Source organism: Ovis aries, chromosome 1 (assembly GCF_016772045.2).
Source record: "Ovis aries strain OAR_USU_Benz2616 breed Rambouillet chromosome 1, ARS-UI_Ramb_v3.0, whole genome shotgun sequence".
Taxonomy (NCBI): domain Eukaryota; kingdom Metazoa; phylum Chordata; class Mammalia; order Artiodactyla; family Bovidae; genus Ovis; species Ovis aries.
Window position 1 is genome coordinate 2,591,119 of NC_056054.1, and position 22,108 is coordinate 2,613,226.

Below are 22,108 nucleotides of genomic sequence, written 5' to 3' on the forward strand. Positions count from 1 at the left end.
GCAGCGTTGTGGAATCTTCTTCCATGTTCACACTGCAGCCTCAGCTCCGGTTTCCCTGTGCTTCTGCTCCACAAAGAGGAGTTCCTTGACCCTCTCCCGATGGTGGTCTGTGGTTGCAGGCCCTGCAGGCAGGATTCAGAGAGGTTTCTCTTCTCTTGCTTGGGTCTATCTTTGGTCTGCACCGAGGTCTCAGGCGTGACACTTTCTCAGCACTCCTGCCCTTCCCTCCTGACTGCCAGATCCTCCCTTGTTAGTGTGGGGGAGAGTCTTGGGTTGGAGAGTTTCCTGACCCTCTTCTTACTGAGCTGGTCCAGCCCCTCCCACGGGGGAGACAGCTTTTGCTTCTTTCCTGCCTCTGAGGTAGAGCATCTTCCCCTGGGCCCTGGGGGCTGACCCTCCCCGCCAGCTTTTCTTTTGCTTCATCATAAAAAAGGAAGCAGGAAGGGTTTCTTGCCTCTGCACCACTGAGAGACCCTCAAAGGTCTCCTTCTCTGCCCCTGATCTTTCTTTTAATATTTTTTTTTAATTGGGAAGGTTGAAATTGTAATTTACATGTTATTTATTTATTGGGCACATGATATGTGGGATCCTAGTTCCCTGTTCAGTTCAGTTCAGTTCAGTCGCTCAGTCATGTCCAACTTTTTGTGATCCCAGGAACCGCAGCACTCCAGGCCTCCCTGTCCATCACCAACTCCTGGAGTTCACTCAAACTTATGTCCATTGAGTCGGTGATGCCACTGAACCATTTCATCCTCTGTCGCCCCCTTCTCCTGCCCTCAATCTTCCCCAGCAGCAGGGTCTTTTCAAATGAGTCAGCTCTTCATATCAGGTGGCCAAAGTATTGGAACTTCAGCTTCAACATCAGTCCTTCCAGTGAACACCCAGGACTGATTTCCTTTAGGATGGACTGGTTGGATCTCCTTGCAGTCCAAGGAACTCTCAAGAGTCTTCTCCAGCACCACAGTTCAAAAGCATCAATTCTTCCACGCTCAGCTTTCTTTATAGTCCAACTCTCACATCCATGCGTGACTCCTGGGAAAACCGCCAGAGGTCAAACCCATACCCCCCACGCTGGAAGCATGGAGTCTTAACCACTGGACTGCCAGGGAAGTTCCCCTCCCTCCCTCCCCCGACCTTTCTAGAAAGAACTTGGTAAAGGCGCATAGGAAAATGCTGGGGACCGAGTCCAGACTCCCCTCGCGTCTGGAATTACCAGGGATGCTGAGCTGCCTTGTGAGCCATTGTACTAGCTGATTAGCGGTGCCTTAAGGAATTACCACGGCTGCTAGTTTAAAACAACAGGAATTTGTTCTCTGGCAGCTCTAGAGGACAGAAGTCCTCCTCAGGCCCTAGGGGAGACCTGGTTTCCTTGCCTCCTGGAGCTTCTGGCAGCTGCTGGCATCCTCTGTTCAAGGCTGCCGCACACCGGCGTCTGCCTTCACACCACCTCTGTGTCTTTATGTCTGTCTTCTCTGTGTGTCTCTTAGAGGGTAACTTGCCATCTGACCTAAGACTCACTTGAATAATCTGGGGTGATTTCATCTCGAGATCCTCAACTCACATCTGCAAAAACCCCTTTTCTGAGTAAGGAAACAGATTCCAGGGATCGGGACATGGACATAGCTTTCGGAGACCACCTCTGGGGCTTCCCAAGTGGCTCAGCAGGTAACAATCCGCCTGTTAATGCGGGAGATGCAAGAGATGAGGGGTCGATCCCTGTGTCGGAAAGATCTCCTGGAGGAGGAAATGGCAACCCACTGCAGTATTCTTGCCTGGGAAAGAGGAGCCTGGCTGCCTGTAGTCCATGGGGTCACAAAGAGTTGGGCACGACAGAATGACTGAGCACACACATTCAGCCCAATGCATCCATGTTCTGAGTTTAAGAAATCATTAACTTTCATTAACTGCTTCTTTTTGCCTGCTTGTGTGCTGACTACCTCTTTTTATGCCCTGTCAAACACAGGGCAATCCACGTGGCCCACCTCTCCTCACACGTGGGATTCAGTTTCTCTGTGGTCTTTTGAATTCAGTTCACTAGGGACTAAAGGAACATGATGACCTTGTAGATTATCCAGCTTCTCACTGTCAGAGTAAGAGTGCTGGTCCCCGGCAACGTTTTACAACCCAAGTAGAAACAGTTCGCACAAGCTCAATCGCCCCATTGCTCAGTCGTGTCTGATTCTTTGCGACCTATGGACTGGTGCCCGGCAGACTCCTCTCTCCATGGAACTTTCCAGGCAAGAATACTGAAGTGAGTTACCATTTCCTATTCCAGGGGATCTTCCTGATCCAGGAATTGAACCCACGACTCTTATGCCTCCTGTGTCTCCAGTGTCTCCAGCACTGGCCGGCGGTTCTTTACCCCTGAGTCTCCTGGGAAGCCCCATTGGAAGCAGATCCCACTGAAAGCTCTCCCCAGCCATGCCTCACTGCCACCGTCCCCCTGCCGGTCACTGTCGCAGGCATACATGAGACAGGCCGTGCGGTGGCCTCACCCGTTCATGGCTATTTGTGGTCAACAGAAGCATCTAGCTTGTCATTTACATCACTTGTTACCAGAGCTTATATTCAACTTGCATCTCATGAGTCTCTTTGTCAAAGTAATTTTGTTAGTCTTCCAGGGCTTCAATTCAGTTCAGTTCAGTTCAGTTCAGTCGCTCAGTCGCGTCCGACTCATTGCGACCCCATGAATCACAGCACGCCAGGCCTCCCTGTCCATCACCATCTCCCGGAGTTCACTCAGACTCACGTCCATCGAGTCGGTGATGCCATCCAGCCATCTCATCCTCCGTCGTCCCCTTCTCCTCCTGCCCCCAATCCCTCCCAGCATCAGAGTCTTTTCCAATGAGTCAACTCTTCGCATGAGGTGGCCAAAGTACTGGAGTTTCAGCTTTAGCATCATTCCTTCCAAGGAAATCCCAGGGCTGATCTCCTTCAGAATGGACTGGTTGGATCTCCTTGCAGTCCAAGGGACTCTCAAGAGTCTTCTCCAACACCACAGTTCAAAAGCATCAATTCTTTGGCGCTCAGCCTTCTTCACAGTCCAACTCTCACATCCATACACGACCACTGGAAAAACCATAGCCTTGACTAGACAGACCTTAGTCAGCAGGGTAATGTCTCTGCTTTTTAATATGCTGTCTGGGTTGGTCATAACTTTTCTTCCAAGGAGTAAGCATCTTTTAATTTCATGGCTGCAATCACCATCTGCAGTGATTTTGGAGCCCAAAAAAATAAAGTCTGACACTGTTTCCACTGTTTCCCCATCTATTTCCCATGAAGTGATGGGACCAGATGCCATGATCTTCGTTTTCTGAATGTTCAGCTTTAAGCCAACTTTTTCACTCTCCTCTTTCACTTTCATCAGGAGGCTTTTTAGCTCCTCTTCACTTTCTGCCATAAGGGTGGTGTCATCTGCATATCTGAGGTTATTGATATTTCTCCTGGCAATCTTGATTCCAGCTTGTGTTTCTTCCAGCCCAGCGTTTCTCATGATGTACTCTGCATGTAAGTTAAATAAGCAGGGTGACAATATACAGCCTTGACGTACTCCTTTTCCTATTTGGAACCAGTCTGTTGTTCCATGTCCAGTTCTAACTGTTGCTTCCTGACCTGCATACAGATTTCTCAAGAGGCAGGTCAGGTGGTCTGGTATTCCCATCTCTTTCAGAATTTTCCACAGTTTATTGTGATCCACACAGTCAAAGGCTTTGACATAGTCAATAAAGCAGAAATAGATGTTTTACTGGAACTCTCTTGCTTTTTCGATGATCCAGCGGATGTTGGCAATTTGATCTCTGGTTCCTCTGCCTTTTCTAAAACCAGCTTGAACATCAGGAAATTCACAGTTCACATATTGCTGAAGCCTGGCTTGGAAAATTTTGAGTGTTACTTTACTAGCATGTGAGATGAGTGCAATTGTGCGGTAGTTTGAGCATTCTTTGGCATTGCCTTTCTTTGGGATTGGAATGAAAACTGACCTTTTCCAGTCCTGTGGCCACTGCTGAGTTTCCCAAATTTGCTGGCATATTGAGTGCAGCACTTTCACAGCATCATCTTTCAGGATTTGAAACAGCTCAACTGGAATTCCATCACCTCCACTAGCTTTGTTCATAGTGATGCTTTCTAAGGCCCACTTGACTTCACTTTCCAGGATGTCTGGCTCTAGATGAGTGATCACACCATCGTGATTATCCGGGTCGTGAGGATCTTTTTGTACAGTTCTTCTGTGTATTCTTGCCACCTCTTCTTAATAACTTCTGCTTCTGTTAGGTCCAGACGATTTCTGTCCTTTATTGAGCCCATATTTGCATGAAATGTTCCCTTGGTATCTCTAATTTTCTTGAAGAGATCTCTAGTCTTTCCTATTCTGTTGTTTTCCTCTCTTTCTTTGCACTGATCACTGAGGAAGGCTTTCTTATCTCTTCTTGCTATTCTTTGGAACTCTGCATTCAGATACTTATATCTTTCCTTTTCTCCTGTGCTTTTCGCCTCTCTTCTTTTCACAGCTATTTGTAAGGCCTCCCCAGACAGCCATTTTCCTTTTTTGCATTTCTTTTCCATGGGGATGTCTTGATCCCTGTCTCCTGCACAATGTCACGAACCTCATTCCATAGTTCATCAGGCACTCTATCCATCAGATCTAGGCCCTTAAATCTATTTCTCACTTCCACTGTATAATCATAAGGGATTTGATTTAGGTCATACCTGAATGGTCTAGCGGTTTTCCCTACTTTCTTCAATTTAAGTCTGAATTTGGTAATAAGGATTTCATGATCTGAGCCGCAATCAGCTCCCGGTCTTGTTTTTGTTGACTGTATAGAGCTTCTCCATCTTTGGCTGCAAAGAATATAATCAATCTGATTTCAGTGTTGACCATCTGGTGATGTCCATGTGTAGAGTCTTCTCTTGTGTTGTTGGAAGAGGGTGTTTGCTATGACCAGTGCATTTTCTTGGCAAAACTCTGCTTGTCTTTGCCCTGCTTCATTCCACATTCCAAGGCCAAATTTGCCTGTTACTCCAGGTGTTTCTTGACTTCCTACTTTTGCATTCCAGTCCCCTATAATGAAAAGGACATCTTTTTGGGTGTTAGTTCTAAAAGGTCTTGTGGGTCTTCATAGAACCGTTCATCCAGCGTTACTGGTTGGGGCATAGACTTGGATTACTGTGATATTGAATGGTTTGCCTTGGAGACGAACAGAGATCATTCTGTTGTTTTTGAGATTGCATCCAAGTACTGCATTTTGGACTCTTTTGTTGACCATGATGGCTACTCCATTTCTTCTGAGGAATTCCTGCCCGCAGTAGTAGATGTAATGGTCATCTGAGTTAAATTCACCCATTCCAGTCCATTTCAGTTCACTGATTCCTAGAATGTCGATGTTCACCCTTGCCATCTCTTGTTTGACCACTTCCAATTTGCCTTGATTCATGGACCTGACATTCCAGGTTCCTATGCAATGTTGCTCTTTACAGCATTGGACCTTGCTTCTATCACCAGTCACATCTGCAGCTGGGTATTGTTTTTGCTTTGGCTCCATCCCTTCATTCTTTCTGGAGTTATTTCTCCACTGATCTCCAGTAGCATATTGGGCACCTACTGACCTGGGGAGTTCCTCTTTCAGTATCCTACCATTTTGCCTTTTCATTCTGTTCATGGGGTTCTCAAGGCAAGAATACTGAAGTGGTTTGCCATTCCCTTCTCCAGTAGACCACATTCTGTCAGACCTCTCCACCATGACCCACCCGTCTTGGATTGCCCCCCAGGCATGGCTTGGTTTCATTGAGTTAGACAAGGCTGTGGTCCTAGTGTGATTAGATTGACTAGTTTTCTGTGAGTATGGTTTCAGTGTGTCTGCCCTCTGATGCCCTCTTGCAACACCTACCATCTTACTTGGGTTTCTCTTACCTTGGGCATGGGGTATCTCTTCACAGCTGCTCCAGCAAAGTGCAGCCGCTGCTCCTTACCTTGGATGAGGGGTATCTCCTCACCGCCGCCCTTCCTGACCTTCCAAGTGGGATGGCTCCTCTAGGCCCTCCTGTGCCCGTGCAGCCACCGCTCCTTGGACGTGGGGTTGTTCCTCCTGGCCGCCGCCCCTGGCCTCGGCTGTGGGGTTGCTCCACCCGGCCGCCGCCCCTGGCCTTGGATGCGGGTTAGCTCCTCTTGGCTGTTCCTGCACCATTGCAGCCTGGCACTCTCAGCTGCTGCCCCTGATCTCGGACGTGGGGTAACTCCTCTTGGCAGCTGCCTTTCAGGCATGGGGTCCTCCTGGCTTCTGCCCCTGACCTCGGACATCATATAGCTCCTCTCGGCCAAGCTTAGTGTGCCGGTCGCAGCTGCCTGCGCTTAGGGGAAACTAATTTGTAAATTGTCAAAGGTGGGAGCTTTCCAAGTGAGAGTTCTTTCCCATGTGAAATCTAGTATCAGGAAGTGCACTGTATCCACACACCCCTCGTCCTATCCAGGACGCAGATGGACGAGTCGTGTCTCTCTCTGCCTGCGTCTGCCCATCTCTGACTGAGATGGCCACATCCAGAGAGGTCCCTAGTCTCTGTCCTTGCCTTCCACCCAGAACACTCATCCAGGGCTACCACCTCGCAGGAGGTGTGAATCACAGATCCCAGGGTGGCTATTAGAACACTCTCGTTTGCTCCCAGAAGTGTCATTTTTTGGACAATGTATTAAGCAGGCACCCACCTCCTCAGGGATCAGGTGACCCCGTGCAGCCAGAACGTCTTGGCGCTAGGTGCGTCTTGCCCCTTGAACTGCTCCTGTGTTCTCCCAACCCCCAACCTCTTGCTTGGTCCCATTCTCATCCTGAGTGATGACCGCTCAGGGCTGACCCTCACTCTTGGCCATGACACTCCTTTTGGAAGCAGCCTTGGGGAAGGGAGCTATTTGTCCCCCTCTGCCTCAAGGTCCCTTCCCAGGTGCTGACTCAAGTGACCCAGGCTTCTGCACAGGAACAGAGTTGGCTCGGCGCTGCTGCGAGGAATCCAGAGCCCAGAGAGGCAGAACTCTCACGTGCAGAGTCTGCATTGAGTGGAACAGCTGGCCCACACATTTGTGGATTTATCTTGAAATCCAAGCTTGTCGGATGCTGAGGGCGCCTCTGAGCTGGGGATCTGTACAGACCCAGCAGCCATGAAGCAACTTCCCTTCTTTCTGGATGAACAGAGAGAGGCGCCTGATGCTGGTCACGTGGCAACTCATACTCATCGTTTGGCACCTTCCTTCTCTTCGTTCTGACATTCCTTATCTTTGGCGTCATAAAGATATTTCATATGATGTACATTTTCCTTTGAGTCTTTCTCCTTTGTTCAGAGGAGCTGTCCCCCCCCTTCTTCTCCGTAGGGAAGGGAGCCCCCGAGCCCTGGACTTTTGGAAGGACATCCTACCATATTAGAGCACGCACCCACAACCTTTGATCCTTCCTCTGACACATGGCACGCTGATCACCCTTCACAGACTTGCATTGTCTGTGGCTTACATCATGAAGCGTGGTCCTGTGAAGAGACAGGATCTGAAGAACACATGAGAATGCGTATTGTCAAGTTGATTTAAACTTAGAGGAATCAGCAGGAAATTGTTGGCATCATGAATCATGGGTGAAAGATCTTTGCATCACAGGCAAAATGCTTCATTCCAGAGTCTGACGGTCTTACCCTGATGGCTCCTTCCAGTAAGGACTGCCCCTTGGAAAGCGTCACGAGAAATGAAACAGCACTTTCCCAATTCTTTTATTTTTTCAAGTTTATCTTTAGAGCAGTTTTAGGTTCACAATAAAATCTAGAGGAAGAGAATTTCCGTATACATTTTGCCCCCCACCCCAAGCACAGCCTCTCCCCGATCGACATCCCCCGTGGGAGCAGTGGTGCCTGTGTTACAGCTGATGGCCCTGTGCTTCATGGTGCTTGTCCAGTCGCTCAGTCGTGTCCGACTCTTTGCGACCCCATGAATCGCAGCTCGCCAAGCCTCCCTGTCCATCACCAACTCCCGGAGTTCACTCAGACTCACGTCCATCGAGTCGGTGATGCCATCCAGCCATCTCATCCTCTGTCGGCCCCTTCTCCTCCTGCCCCCAATCCCTCCCAGCATCAGAGTCTTTTCCAATGAGTCATCTCTTCACATCAGGTGGCCAAAGTACTGGAGCTTCAACTTCAACATCAGTCCTTCCAATGAATATTCAGGACTGATTTCCATTAGGATTGACTGGTTTGATCTTCTTGCTGTTGAAGGGACTCTCAAAAGTCTTCTCTAGCACCACAGTTCGAAAGCATCAATTTTTCATCACTCAGCCTTGTTTATGGTTCGACTCTCACATCCATACATGACTATTGGAAAAACCATAGCTTTGACCATAAAGCTTCCCTGGTAGCTCAGTTGGTAAAGAATCTGCCTGCAGGGCGGGAGACCTGGGTTTGATCCCTGGGTCGGGAAGATGCCCTGGAGGAGGACATGGCAACCCTCTCCGGTATTCTTGCCTGGAGAATCCCGTGGACAGAGGAGCCTGGGGGGCCACAGTCCACGTGGAGGTGAGAGTAGACACGACTGAGTGGCTAAACCTCCAGTGACTACACAGACCTTTGTCAGCAAAGGGATGGCTCTGCTTTTGAATATGCTGTCTAGGTTTGTCATAGCTTTCTGTCTAAGGAGCAAGCGTCTTTTAATTTCATGGCTGCAGACACCACCTTCAGTGGACCTATGCTGGTACATCGTAATCACCCAAGGTCCATACTTTATATAAGGCTCACTCTTGGTGTTGCATATTCTGTGGGTTTGGACAAGTATATCCACCATTATATACATAATATCAGACAAAGTATTTTCACTGCCCTGAAGATCATCTGTGTTCCTCCTGTTCATGCCTCCTCCACCCACGGGCAGCTGCTGGTCCTTTAATAGTCTCCATAGTTTTGCTTTCTCCAGAATAACATAAAGTTGGAATCAGACAGTGTGTAGTTTTCTCAGATTAACTTCCTCTCACTTCGTTGTTTGAAGGCTCGTTTCTTTTTAGAACTGAATAATATTTCATTGTCTGGATGTACCACAGTTTATTTATCCATTCACCTACTAAGGGACATTTTGACAATTATGAATAAAGCTATTATAAATATCTGTGCTAATTTTTGTCTGAGCATGAGTTTTCAACTCCTTTGAGTAACTATCAAGAAGAATGTTGGCTGAATCCTATGGCTAGAGTATGCTTAGGTTTGTAAGAAAATAGACTGTCTTCAAAGTGGCTGTATCAGTTTGCAGTCCCACCAGAGTTCTTGCGGTTGCATATTCTCGGCAGCACTGGAGGTTGCCAGGGTTCAGATTTTGCCTCTGATAGGTGTGTGGCAGTATCTTGCTGTTTGCGTTTACCTGGAGGCCTGTGATGGGGGCATCTCTACCGTCATCTGCACATCCTTAGTGAGATGTCTGCTAACATCTTGGTCCACGTTTCAATTAGGTTGGCTGCATCTTTAGTGTTGCGTTTCGAGACTTCTTTGTACATTTTGGGAAACAATCCTTTATGTTTCTTCTGCAAGTATTTCCCTCTTGTCCACAGTTTGTCTTCTCATTCCTTTAACATTGTCCCCGGTGGCTCAGTCGGCAGAGAATCCGCCTGCAATGCAGGAAACTCAGCGTCAACCCCTGGGTTGGGACGATCTCCTGGAGGAGGGAATGGCACCCCACTCCAGTATTCTTGCCTGGAGAACCCCATAGACCAAGGAGCCTGGCGGGGTACAGCCCATGGGGTCACAAAGAGTCAGACGTGACTCAGTGACTAACACACTTGCAGGGCTGAAGTTTTTAATTTTAATGAAGTCCAGCATACCAATTCTTTTTTTCATGAAGGGTGCTTCTAGTATTGTACCTAAAAAGTCATCACCACACCCAAGGTCATCTAAGTTTTCTCTTATTTTATCTCCTAAGAGTTTCAAAGTTTTCCATTTTATGTTTAGGTCTACGATCTATTTCAAGTTAATTCTTGTGAAGGGTGTGAGGTCTGTGCCCTACACAGACCTTAGATTCAGGGTTTGCATGTGGATGTCCAATTGTTCTGGCGCCATTTGTTGTAAATATCACCTTTGCTCCATTCTGTTGCCTGGACCCCTTGATTGAAGATCAGTGACTATATTTGTAGAGCCCATCTGTGTTCTTTATTCTAGTCCATTGGTCTATTTTTCTTTTCTTTCACCAGTTAGACACTGTCTTGATTTGTAGGACTTATGCTTTCATGATTCTGAAAGTCTTCCATTAAGTCTTGAAATTTTGTACTGGTAGCCCTCTGACTTAGTCCTTCTTCCGTATTGCGCTGACTATTCTGGGTTTTTCGTCTCTATGCATAAACTCTAAAATCAGTTCATAATGTCCACCAAATAGCTGGCTGAGAGTTTCAGTAAGATTGCTTTGAACTCGTAGATTTACTTGGAAAGAATTGACGTCATCACAATATTGAGTCTTCCTGTTTGTCAGCATGGGCTTCCTCTCCATTTATTTAGTTCTTGGATTTCTGTCATCAAGTTTTCTTCATATAGATCTTGTACCTGGTGTGTTAGTTTTATACCTAAGTATTTCATATTTGGGGAGTGCTAATATAAACGGTGTTATGTTTTCAGTTCCACTTGATCATTGGTGAGTTTATAGGAAGAAACTGACTTCCTCGTACCCTTCAACTTTGTTGTAATTAATACCTTACTAGTTCCAGGAGGCTCTATTTTTTTGTAGGTATATTGGTGTTTTCTACATTGACAGTCGTGTTATCTACAAACTGTGGCAGATGCATTTCTTTTTCCTATGCCGTATGCCTGTATTTCTTTCTCTTGTCTTATTGCATTAGATAGAACTTCTGCTCTCATGCTTCTGAGAATCTAACCACATCATAAGAGAGGAAACTGAGTATCCGTGCCTCAGTTTGTGTTCAGACTCTGCCACTGACGACAGAGGCGCACAGAGTTGTGATCTTGGGCAAGTAACTTATTGTTTTGTAGCCTCAATTTCTTTTTCAGTAAATTAGGATGCTGATGGTATGTACCCCAACCAGCTGTTGCAACGAGTAAGAAAAGGAAGCAGAAGATGAAGCCTGATGTAGGCATTAGATATCGTCCTCACCTTCATTCTCACACGTGCTGCCTTAAGATGGTCAGGCTTCTCCTTTACTCGCCTTGTTCCCTCTTCACAGGTGATCCCAGCTGGGCCCCAGAGCCAGTACAGACCATCATTTTCCATGATTCCCCTCCCAGAAGGAGCATCACCATCCTCTGATTTAGACCGCTGTTCCAATGAAGCAGAATTGTTGTTCAGTCACCTAGTTGGGTCCAACTCTTTGCAAACCTATGGACTGCAGCACGCCAGGCTTCCTTGTCCTTCACCATCTGCCAGAGCTTGCAAAAACTCATGTCCATTGAGTTAGTGATGCCATCCAACCATCTCGTCCTCTGTTGCCCCCTTCTCCTCCTGCCTTCTTATCTTTCCCAGCATCAGAGTCTTTTCCAGTGAGTCAGCTCTTCACATTAGGTGGCCAAAGTATTGGAGCTTCAGCTTCAGCATCAGTCCTTCCAATGAATATTCAGGACTGATTTTCTTTAGGATTGACTGGTTGGAACTCCTTGCAGTCCAAGGGACTCTCAAGAGTCTTCTCCAACACCACAGCTCAAAGCATCAGTTCTTCAGTGCTCAGCCTTCTTTATGCTCCAACTCTCATATCCATACATGACTACTGGTAAAACCATAGCTTTGGACATTTGTTGGCAAATTAATATCTCTGCTTTTTAATACCTTGTCTGCTGCTGCTGTTGCTAAGTCGCTTCAGTCATGTCCAACTCTGTGCGACCCATAGACGGCATCCCACCAGGCTCCCCCATCTCTGGGATTCTCCAGGCAAGAACACTGGAGTGGGTTGCCATTTCCTTCTCCAAAGCATGAAAGTGAAAAGTGAAAGTGAAGTCACGTTTGTCAAAATTTTTCTTTCAGGGAGCAAGCATCTTTTAATTTCATGGCTGCAGTCACCATCTGCAGTGATTTTGGAGCCCAAGAAAATAAAGTTTTTCACTGTTTCCACTGTTTCCCCATCTCTTTGTCATGAAGTGATAGGACCAGATGCCATGATCTTAGTATTTTAAATGCTGAGTTTTAAGCCAGCTTTTTCATTATCATCTTTCACTTTCATCAAGAGGTTTTTTAGCTCCTCTTCACTTTCTTCCATAAGGGTGGTGTCATCTGCATATCTGAGGTTATTGATATTTCTCCCGGCAATCTTGATTCCAGCTTGTGTTTCATCCAGCCCAGCATTTCCCATGGTGTTCTCTGCATAGAAGTAAATAAGCAGGTTGACAATATATAGCCTTGTACTTCTTTTCCAGTTTGGAACCAGTCCATTGTTCCAGGTCCAGTTCTAACTGTTGTTTCTTGACCTGCATACATATTTCTCAGGAGGCAGGTCAGGTGGTATCCCCATCTCTTGAAGAATTTTTCACTTTGTTGTGATCCACACAGTCAAAGGCTTTAGCGTCGTCCACGAAGCAGAAGTAGATGCTTTTCTGGAACTCTCTTGAAGAATAGTAGCCCTCTAACATGCCTATGTCTTAATCCCCAGGACCAGTGGACTCTTCATCTCACACAGCAAGGGGACTGTGCAAATGCGACTAAGTTAAGGGTCTTGTGACGGGAAGTTATCCTGGATTATTTGGGTGAGTGTAATCACAGGGATCCTTAAAGAAGGAGGCAGGATGGTCTGAGTCAGAGAGACGGTGACAGGACATCAGAAGCAGAAGTTGAATGATGCAATGAGGTCATGAGTCAAAGAATGCTTTGGAAACTGGAACAGATGAAGCAGTGGACTCTCCCCTGAACCTCCAGAAGGATCAGAGCCCTGCTGCCGCCTTGATTTTAGCCACCTGAGACCCACTTCAGACTTCCTACTTCTAGAACTGTAAGATAATAGAAGTGTGCTACTGAAAGCCTGTAAGCTTGTGGCAACATGTACGGCAGCCACAGGAAGCAAACACGGCTCCTTCTGGATTGATCACCTAGGTTAAGCCCAAGTTGATGAGGTCAAGTGGCTTGGTGTCCGCTGCCCCGTTAATGCTGTTTGCTTTGCTGGTTGAAGTCTGGCCTGGGGAGCCCCTGTTGCACCAGACAGTTGGATTTGCTTAATTGCTGTATTTCCTTTCATTTTCCTCCTGAGAGTCACCATCTCCAGGCCCTCCCAGGAGGCCTCTGACCAAATATGATAATGGCTTTCATGGACTGTAGTGAAACCTCATTGAGATCAATAATTATCCTTTCGCAATCAAAATCTGCTCCAAAAAGATCTGGCTGGGCTTGTCCTTGATGCCCTGGATTTATTCCAGCAGTGGTTCTGGGCACGACGGTTATGGAGAAATGCCTTATCCTTCCTACACTGCTTACACATTTGCCCCAGAGCCTTCTCCTGAGTATACCAACCTCCAAGCACGTTAGAGAAATTATTTAGGAAATATTTACGAAAACCGTGTAGGACCCGGGGTAGAGGAAGCTGTACATTTCTTGCCCCAGAGAAATGTAAAAATTCATTGTCAGTTGAAAAATCACTCTGGGGCCTTCCCTGGTGGTCGAGTGGTTAAGACTCCTCCTTGCAATGCAGAGGATGGAGGTCAGTCCCTGGTCTGGGAACTCAGATCCCATGCACTGTAGAGCAATTAAGCTCAAGTGCTACAGCTTCTGAGCCCACATAACACAGCTAGAGAATCCACGTGCCTCACTGGAAGGTCCCGCACGCAGCAGCTGAGACCCGATGCAGTCAAAATAAAGTGTTTGTAAAATTAATAAAAACAGTCACTCTGCATTGCTCTAGCTTCGACATTCAAAGCTGCTGCCAGCTGTGTAGAGCTGAGGAACGTGACTCAGTAAACTCTAGGAGGAGTTGGCAGTTCATTGAGAATAATAACAGAAGCAAGAAGCATGAAAACCTGTGTCACTCAGGGTCTTGTGCAAGAAAAACAGGTCTTCTCCAACCTGGCATGTGTCAGTGGTCACTGGACAGGGATTTCTGAGCCACCTGGGCCTTTAGGAGGCTCGGGTGCACGCAATCTGTGCGGTTTTGTCACCAGGAAGCACCCTGGGCCCTCCCAGCAGGCAGTCAGCCCTCTTTAAGCTGCAAAGGCAGACGCAGGCCAAGTGCTCCAGAGGCTGGCCTTGGAGCTAACGCGTCCACAGTGGTAACACTTGTCTGAAGCAATAGTGCTGAGTTAGCCTCGGGGCCAGTGTTGGAGCTCCTTCCAGGGAGGAGGGCTTTTTAGTCACTTTTAGTGACTTTTTTAGTCACTTTTTAGTCACTGTCAAGTCAGGATTGGCCCCTTCTAGGACACGGCACGTAAGCGAAGCCTCAAGGATGGTAATTCACATTGCTGATTGAGCCCCACGTGCCAGGCCTCCTGCGAGCCTGGGAAAAGGCCTTGGACAGAAACTGGGGCTCAGTATGTGTCCAATCAGTGTTGGCTGCTTGGATTGTTAAGGCCACTGCGATGGCTACTGAGGCACAGATGCGAGGTGGTCTCATCTCTGAGACAAGGTGGGTGCTCCCTAGAGGGGAAAAAGCCTTTCACCGCACGCACCACTCCACACCCCCAGCAAATGCACCCAGCACTCGCCTTCCGTCCGTGCTCACCACGCTGTCCTCGACTTGAAATGCTGTCCCAGGCACATTCTTTTTTAAAGTCTGCAATACCGAACCGAGAGCGTTTTGTAGAACTGAATGAGAAAGGTTCTGCCAGCGTCCACTGGCTAATTAGTGAACACGTGTGTGTTTCATGGGCTTTGTTACCAAGGAGCTGGTTTATCCTCCCCTGAACCTAAAGTGAAATCACAGCTCTGGCCTTAATGAGATCATTCTTTCCATTTTGGACAAATAAAAATGTTCAATAAAAGTTCTCTTCAAAGTCTGCTTTGAAGAGCCAGTGTGTGAGTTTGATAACAGAGCAGGATGCAATCAGAAGTAAATTGTGGCGCCCTGCCTCCCTTTTCTAAGTTCTGATGAGCCTTCTCTCGTGGAAGCCTCTGTTATTAATACAACACCTTGTAGATAGAAACAGGGGTCCCTGGAAATGAAAGCATATTGGAGGCCAGAGTGGGCATGAAGCCCGCCTCCCCCTCCCATACCATCCCTTCCCCGCGACACCACTCACCATCGTAACATTTAAGGTCAGGTGGGCTGGTTGATATCCTTTTACTTGAAAGACCTCAAAAGATCCAGTTCCTTCCCCAGGCTCACGAAACCAATAAGAGCTGGAATCAGTTTGAATAGAAGGCTCCTAACGACCAAGCATGGGGCTTCCCAAGTGGCGCTGGCGGTAAAGAAGCTGCCTGCCGACGCAGGAGACATAAGAGATGTGTGTTTGATCCCCGAGCGGGAAGATCCCCTGGAGAAGGAAATGGCAACCTACTCCAGTATTCTTGCCTGGAGAATCCCATGGACAGAGAGACCTGGCGGACTACAGTCCACGGGGTTGCAAAGAGTCAGACATGCCTGAGTGACTAAACAGCAACAAAACGTTGATTGAACTGCGCAAGTAAATAAACGTGTGAATGATTAAACAGCTAGTACCAACACATGATTACTGAAATAAACATTTCAGCAGAATATTTGGAAGATAAAAGTCAAGAAACTTTTTCTCCAAGAAAAACACGACAGTATGACAAAGAAACAAGCAAGCCAGAGCCAGGATTCTTCCAGACTGTCCCGGATCAGTTCCAGCGCGGGAGGGCACCTGCTCCAGCCTCAGACTGACTCGCCTTCCTCACCACCATCCTCGGCGGCTCATCTGCGACGGGTCCCCTCTCGACACCACCACCCTTCAGTCACACCCCAAACCTGATGAAGTCATCTTTCTTCGTAAGCTCGTGGACTTGCTTTCTTGCAGCCTAGCTTCGCCAGTCAGTTTCATCTGAAGTCTGAATCTTGTTCCTTACACGCCAAGAACGATCCACTGTTACACACATAATCTTGTTCAGCCCAACCCTGGACTCACATCTCCAACAGTACCTCGACTTCACGCCGTCAGATTGCCAGCTGACCCTGGTGCCAAGGACACACGCTCACCTCCTTGGAAGAGGAAGGGGACAACAGAGGTCCAGATGGCAGCCCAGCAGGGTCTGGAGAGGCAGGCCAGGAGGAAGCACTGTGATCCCAGCGCGGCATCAGAGGATCAGCCTCATCAGAGGTGGGGAGTGTGGCCTCTGGGGCGGCCTGTGCTTGTGCGCGATGCCCAGGTGGGCAGCACCCAGCGCAGAAAAAGTACTCAGTAACCACTGGCTCTGCCTTCCCGAGGATTCACCACCACTGAGTGCCCTCGGCCAAAGTGGCTGGTTCCAGCTCCCCCCCGAGGAAGCAAGGAGGCCGACTTGGCCTGCAGTTCACGCCGAAGTCTTGCCGAGGATGTGCCATAACCTCCAAGAGGCTGTGAACTCTTAAGAGTGGGAGGGAGGCAGGAAGCAAGGCCAGCCTCTGTGGCTTGTCCTCTCCCCAAGCTTCAGCTCAGCGTTCTCCACTTCCCTTCATCCCCTCCGCACCCTCAAGGCAGGGCTGATCTTCTGTTTGCAGGTGAGGAAAGGGAGGCAGCAGTGAACCACCACTGTTTCCCAAGAACCAGGCAGAGAGGAAGAGGCAGGGCCAGTCCCTGGCCCAGCCATGTGCCCAGGGAGGTTGGCAAGCGCTCCGTGACAGGAGTGGAGAAGAACACTTCCTGCTCTGGTTGGCTGTAGACGTCAGGGGTGGAGGCTCAGACCCCAACAGTAAGGACCCCATTCCAGCAGCTCAGCAGACCCCAGAGGACACAGGAAGCACCGTTTACAATCTCCAGAACAGATAGAAGGAGAGACGAGCATCCCAGAGAGAGACTCCTTACATCAAGGAGGACACAGATGAAGGGTCGTAAAGCTGCGCTGTGATGCTGAGGGGCTGGGGGTCTAATAGCCGAAGAGCATGCTGAGAAATGGCTACGGGGAGAGAGAGAAGGGAACGCATACCCTGAGCTTGCAAGGCTCAGACTAAGAGCAGAGCAGAGATCGCCCATCACACAAGCGCTCTGGCGTGGCCCAGAGTGAGGCAGGACGGATGCCCAGAGTCCCCTTCATCCTGGAGCACTGACGAGAGGCCTCCAGAAATGGGTTCTCAGGGAGCGAGGTGGCAGGATGGGCGTGGGAGGAGGGTATGTGGGAAAGCCCTCTTCCAGGAGCAGGGGCTGGCGGTGGGTTCTCCTTTGGGACCAGACGTCTGAGAGAAGGGGCAGGAGAGCTGTCCCAGGGATAGCGATTAGGACCATCTTCCTGGGAAGGAGACTGGCGTCGGGAGCTGAAGGGAAGCAGCCAGGATGCAGGAAGGGGTCGGGTTGAGGAGGGATGCGAAGCTGGACCAAGGTTCTGAGCTCGGTCGCTTAAAGATGTCAAGAAGGACCTGCTTCTGGTAATGATGGATGGAGGGCTTTAGATTAGGAAATGCTGGGCCTAGGGGTGCTGGCCAGGAAGGTACTCGGAGAGCCTGGGGAGAGGAAGGATGTGGGAGTCTGATGAAACTGGGATGCAGGGACAGAGGGAAGCAACAGGAGTGTGAGCGGGAGAGGAAGGAGAGGGAGGCTCGTCCAAATCCTGGTTACTGTCAGCTTCCCAGCACAGATCACCCAACTGCTGTGAGCCACAGCTTCCTCATCTTTAAAATGTGGGTATCCTCCCCGCTCCCATCCTCCTCCTCCCCTTCCCCCTCATCCCCATCCTCCTCTTCCCCATGTTCTTCCCCCTCCTCCCCATTCTCCCCCTCCTCCCCATTCTCCTCCTTCCCATCCTCCCCCTCCTCCCATCCTCCTCCTCCCCTTCCCCCTCCTCCCCATCCTCCTCCTCCCCATTCCCCCTCCTCCCCATTCTCCCCCTCCTCCCCATTCTCCCCCTCCTCCCCATTCCCCCTCCTCCCCATTCTCCCCCTCCTCCCCATTCCCCCTCCTCCCCATTCCCCTCCTCCCCATTCCCCCTCCTCCCATTCCCCTTCCTCCCCATTCCCCTCCTCCCTATTCTCCTCCTCCTTCCCATCCTCCTCTCCTTCCCCTCCTCCCCATTCTCCTCCTCCCCATTCCCCTCCTCCCCATTCTCCTCCTCCTCCCCATCCTCCCCTCCTCCCCTCCTCCTCCTCCCCTTCCCCCTCCTCCCCATCCTCCTCCTCCCCATTCCTCCTCCTCCCCATTCTCCCTCCTCCCCATTCCCCCTCCTCCCCATTCTCCTCCTCCTCCCCATTCCCCTCCTCCCCATTCTCCTCCTCCTTCCCATCCTCCCCTCCTCCCATCCTCCTCCTCCCCCTCCCCCTCCTCCCCATCCCCCTCCTCCCCATCCCCCTCCTCCCCATTCTCCTCCTCCTCCCCATTCTCCTCCTCCTTCCCATCCCCCTCCTCCCCCTCCTGCTGTGCAGAAGTGTGTGTGTGTCAAGGACGTTATGAGAAGCTGCAGGTAAAGGGCCCAGGATGATAGCTTGCACATAGCTCTGAATGCAAGGGCAGAGATGACCACTGATGTCCCTATCCAGGAGGCCTCGCTGTGACCAGTGACTCAGTGGCTGCGAGACTGAAAGAAGGGGTCACGGTGGGTGCACTGAAGCCATGTGTACAGGAACCGAGGGTGGGGCAGTTCCTGGGCGAGGTGGGGCTTTGGTCCCCACTGTCTTACCCAGCGCTAGGTGATGTCGACTGCAAACCGTCAACCACTGAACAACAAAGGCATTCGCCATCTGCCTCTGCACTGAACCCCTTGCTGCTGTAGCTGTTGACCATCAGCAACCCCTGAGGGAGTTCAGGGTGGAATAAAGCTCTCCGTGCTCCAGGGAACCTGATGGGGCAGGTCTTTAGAGAGTTGGATGTTTCCAGGAACAGATTTCATGATCTCAATCCTTGCATCTCCTCACGTCTAGAAAAGCACTAAATCCCTTCATCAGATCCTTGGGATTGGCAGAAAACCTTTCGTAAAGCGAATGCTTCACGGTATTGAACTCTGCCTTCCCAAACCTTGTATACTGACCCTCACACTGCCTCTTTGGAGCAGGCTCTCAGAGCTGCCTGACGTGCCACCTCCCGGACTACAGTCCTCATTTTAACTAAATTTTAAATAAATTTAAATTTTAAATAAAATTTAACTCACAACTCTCAAGTTGTACATCTTTTCAGTGGACTCTGAGTAGTGGGGTGTGACTTCCTGCCACTGTCTGAAAGAGGGAGAAGGTCTGCTGGGCACCACCATAAGCTCCATCCTGCCCACTTTATCTCCCAAATGTCCAGCTCTCCCCGTCTGCTCTGGCAGTTCTATAATGCAAAGAAGCCAGAGAGCTGGTTCACGAGCCTCACGTCCATAGCTGCCCTCCAGAGGACCGTCTCCTGTGAGGGGTGTTTCTTACTCAGGTTTCCAAACACGAACAAACAAGTTACAAGCAAGAGCCCTCGGGCTGAGGCTGCTTACTTGGAGACCCTGGCCTCCGGGAAGGTGGGTCCTGGCCCAGGAATGAGGAGCTGAGAGGCTTCAGGCACGCTCAGGTCTATGGTGCTTCCTAGCTGTACCCGGATGTGGCTGAGGTCAAGGCCAAGAAAGGCATCCGAAAGGGCACTGGCGTCTTAAGATGCCGAACGGCTGAAACAGAAGTGGAAAAGCTGCATCCGTTGGCTTCTTCGGCCATATGGAATCACCACTTGCATTGTTCCCATTAAAAAAATCTTACAAAGATTGTACTCAGCCAGACCATTTACATACTTAGGCCTAACCTGGGATTAACTCAATATGAATTGCTGCGTGTCCATCTGTTTCCCTTCCTGTTTGATCCTTAGACATTCTAATGTAATCAACATTTTTGGGGGGGAGTTGAAGTTGAGGATGGAGGGGAGAAAAAAGAATACTTAAAATGAACGTGGGCCGCGTGAATGCTGACTTGATCCTGACAAAAGGAGGAAGAGGGAACACAAGTCCCGGGTCTGCGCTGGAGCCTCCAGAGCTGGACCGGACCCGTCTGCTCCCGGGCCCCGACCGCCCTGCCATCCGCATGCCTACGTCTCCTCCGTGCCTGTCCGCGCCTGTGCGTCACGCTCTTGATGTCTCATGTTTTCCCTCCACCCCGTATTCAGAAATATTTGAGAAGAGTCAACAGATGTGGTTCTATCTCTGTGTCTCTTTGTTATTCAAATTAGGGAGGAAAGCAAAATTTTAGGGAAATGGTTTTAATTAGCAAATGAAATAACAACGTCTTCCACTCTCAGACCAGTAGATCTGAAATTGATTTGCAAATAGGAGTTTTGTTAATCCTTTCAATGTTTCCTAAGATATGGTTGTGGAAAATCTTATTCTGCTTTTAAGCGGAGAAGCTGGGCTCTGTGAGAAGCAAGTGGCCATATATTAACGAGGACCCTTTGAGAGGCAACCGCTTGAAACTCCTTGTAAACATCATTCGAAATGAAAACCAGAACGAGGCTGCGTCTTCATGAATCACTCACACCCAGATGTGGCAGAGTTAAGTGGAGAACTTTCTTGTTCTGATTTCCAGATGACTTAAAAAAAAACACAACTTTTTTTTTTTTTTTTTTTTTTTTATCATTGGACTGTATCATATCAGCCTTAGGAGATGGTGAAAACTTCCTGCTACATGGTGGGGTGGGGGGACTGTCAGAATGAAACAGGCCATCTTTCCTGCCTGGGGGCCTTTTCTATTGTTCTTGGAAGGAGCCTGGAACAAACCAAACTGAACGCAAAATTCCAGAGAAGAAAGGACTGTCTTGGGAGGAGGGCTTTCAGAACTGGCATTCTGGCTCCAGAGGTCAACTCCTTCCTTCGGTATGACTGGGTCTTGGAGTAAGGTGGATGGTTGCCCCCCAAAAGAATATCCATGCCCCAAACTCTGGAACCTGTGAACACGACCTTATTTGGCAAAGGGGGCTATGTAGATTAACACAAGGATTTCAAGACGAGACCACCCCGGATCATTCAGTTCAGTTCAGTCACTCAGTTGTGTCTGACTCTTCGCAACCCCATGGACTGCAGCATGCCAGGCTTCCCGGTCCTTCACTATCTCCTGGAGCTTGCTCAAACTCAAGTCCATTGAGTCGGTGGTGCCATCCAACCATCGCATCCTCTGCTGTCCCCTTCTCCTCCGGTCTCCAATCTTTCCCGGCATCAGGGTCTTTTCCTATGAGTCAGCTCTTCGTATCAGGTGGCCAAAGTTTCAGAGCTTCAGCTTCAGCATCAGTCCTTCCAATGAATATTCTGGGCTGGTTTCCTTTAGGATGGACTGGCTTGATCTCCTTGCTGCTCAAGGGACCCTCAGGAGTCCTCTCCAGCACAGACCCTAAAATGTCCTTACAAGACCCAGAAGAGGAGAGACGCGGAGGGAAGAGAAGTCCGCGTGGAGACAGGAGCGGAGTTTGGAGCAATGCAGCCACGGTCAAGAGGCACCTGGAGCCTCTGGAATCCTCCTCCGAAGCCTCAGAAGGACCTGGCCCTGCTGACACCTGGACTCTGGAGTTCCGGCGCCTAGAACTGTGAGTGAACGCATTCCTTTGTGAGCACCTCATTCCGTGTATCTACCTCAAACCCTTCAGGGCATGTTGAAGGGCAGAGACTGCAGTGGCCAGTGACTCAGCCCTTGTGGGGGCAGATCACTGCTGTTCTTGCTGTTTATCATTAAGTCGTGTCCAACTCTTTGTGACCTCACGGACTGTAGCCCCCACCAGGCTCCTCTGTCCATGGGATTTCCCAGGCAAGAATACTGGAGTGGGCAGCTGGTCCCTTCTCCTGGGGATCTTCCCGACTCTGGAATCAAACCCGCATCTCCTGGGCCTCCTGCACTGCGGCAGAGTCTTTACCACTGAGCCACTAGGCAAGCCCTTGGCAAGTTGCAACATTTAGTTGGCATTTGAAACCACCAGGTTTGTGATACTTCCTCGTGGTGGCCCCAGAGAACTTATTACAGGCCTAATACAGAGAACCTGTATTAGGACTTACCTGTGGTAAGTGAAGGAGCCACTGGGGTCACCTTCCTGTCTCTTAAACCCACTGGAGGGGAGGAAGCGGGGTTTGAGCAGAGAAGGGATGGAGAGGGCCCAGGCTCTGGCCAGCAGAGAGAGGGGA